The sequence below is a fragment of the Acyrthosiphon pisum genome, unplaced genomic scaffold (assembly GCF_005508785.2).
Source record: "Acyrthosiphon pisum isolate AL4f unplaced genomic scaffold, pea_aphid_22Mar2018_4r6ur Scaffold_6;HRSCAF=30, whole genome shotgun sequence".
Lineage (NCBI taxonomy): Eukaryota > Metazoa > Arthropoda > Insecta > Hemiptera > Aphididae > Acyrthosiphon > Acyrthosiphon pisum.
In genome coordinates, this window is record NW_021776817.1 from 31175 (window position 1) to 33695 (window position 2521).

Sequence of the window (2521 nt, forward strand, 5' to 3'; positions counted from 1 at the left end):
AAAAATCAGGTAAGTATTTGTAAATTATATGTATAAGGTATATTAGTAAATAGAATTTTGTAAATTGTGAAGTGTTAAGTGAATATCTAAAAAAATGTTCAAATTATATTATAAATAACATAATATAATATACATTTATTGATTATATTATTATATATTTAAATTTATTTAAAAATAAAAAACAACATTAAATAGCCAATAGGCATTGAACAAATAAGTTGTAAATTATAGGTATACTTATATATTTCAGTTTATATTAATATAATAATACAACATAATTTATTAAATAAAAAAAAATTATGATATGTACCTATAATAGGCTATATTGTGTATTGTGTAAGTTTTTATTAATTACATTTTTACTAATTATTTTTCAGTTGTATCCAACACTTCAGATGCTGTTGAAAATGATCCACAAAATGAAATTATAAAAGAGACTGATAGTTCAGAAGGTATGTTTATTGATTACCTGTATATTTATAAATAAAAATGTTTTTTTTAAAAAAAAACAATAAATATTGCACAAATAAGTTGTAAATTATAGGTACTTATACCTATATTTTATTTTATATTATTAGAATATCATGTATTTAAAAAAAAAAATGTAAAACTAGTCTATTAGGTATTATCATAATTATTATTACACCTATATTGTGTAATGTGGAAATTTTTAATTACATTTTTACTAATTATTTTTCAGTTGTATCCAACACTTCAGATGCTGTTGAAAATGATCCACAAAATGAAATTATAAAAGAGACTGATAGTTCAGAAGGTATGTTTATTGATTACCTGTATATTTATAAATAAAAATGTTTTTTTTTTAAAAAAAACAATAAATATTGCACAAATAAGTTGTAAATTATAGGTACTTATACCTATATTTTATTTTATATTATTAGAATATCATGTATTTAAAAAAAAAAATGTAAAACTAGTCTATTAGGTATTATCATAATTATTATTACACCTATATTGTGTAATGTGGAAATTTTTAATTACATTTTTACTAATTATTTTTCAGTTGTATCCAACACTTCAGATGCTGTTGAAAATGATCCACAAAATGAAATTATAAAAGAGACTGATAGTTCAGAAGGTATGTTTATTGATTACCTGTATATTTATAAATAAAAATGTTTTTTTTAAAAAAAAACAATAAATATTGCACAAATAAGTTGTAAATTATAGGTACTTACCTATACCTATATTTTATTTTATATTATTAGAATATCATGTATTTAAAAAAAAAAATGTAAAACTAGTCTATTAGGTATTATCATAATTATTATTACACCTATATTGTGTAATGTGGAAATTTTTAATTACATTTTTACTAATTATTTTTCAGTTGTATCCAACACTTCAGATGCTGTTGAAAATGATCCACAAAATGAAATTATAAAAGAGACTGATAGTTCAGAAGGTATGTTTATTGATTACCTGTATATTTATAAATAAAAATGTTTTTTTTTAAAAAAAACAATAAATATTGCACAAAAAAGTTGTAAATTAAAGGTACTTATATATTTCATTTTCATATTTCATAATATATTTCAGATTATGGTGGCCTAAATTTAACTTTGAAGTATCCAACTGATCGTGGACATTTTGAAGGTGAAGTATGCACATCATTAAAAAAGAGTATTTTGTTATTCGGACAATGCAAACCATCAATCAAATTTCCTAGGAACCATGTTAATAGATGTTTTTCTACTGGTTATTACTATATAACAACTAAAACAGGTATCAAAATTCCACGGCAATGGTTATGTTATTCTTTAATATTAGATAAAGCATATTGTGAGTATTGTTGGCTTTTTGCTAACCGGCAATATGAGCATTTTAAATATGAATGGATTTCTGGCGTTGACGACTGGCAACATTTATCACAACAAATTTCTAAACATGAAAATTCTATTCAACATATAAATGCAACAGAAATTAGAAGATATTGGGAAAAAAATAAAACATTAGATACAGATTTAGAGAAACAAATATCTGAAGAAGCAGAGTATTGGAGGAATGTTCTTCGTCGAGTTATTCATGTAATTTTAACTCTTACATCTGGTAATACTGCCCTCCGAGGAAATGAAGGGAAGAAAGGTAATCTTCAAGAAATTGAAGGTAACTTTATGCGTACTATTAGATTACTTGCAAAATTTGATCCTTTTGTTCATAATTTATTAAATGATTCAAAAAAACATGTAAAATACTTAAGTTGGAAAATTCAAGACGAGCTTATAGACATTTTAGCATCAGATGTACGTAATAGTATATGTGATGAGGTTAAAAAGTGTTCTTGGTTTTCAATTATACTTGATTCTACCCAAGATATAACTAAAATTGATCAAGTGAGCGTGATTCTTAGGTATGTCTTTGTTGAATATGAAAATCACACATTAGATATAAGGGAATCTTTTTTAGGATTTTTTGCATTACAAAATCATGGTTCATCTGATTATGCTGAACTGTTGCTAAAATACTGACTAAGTTTGGATTTAGATATAAAAAAAATGTC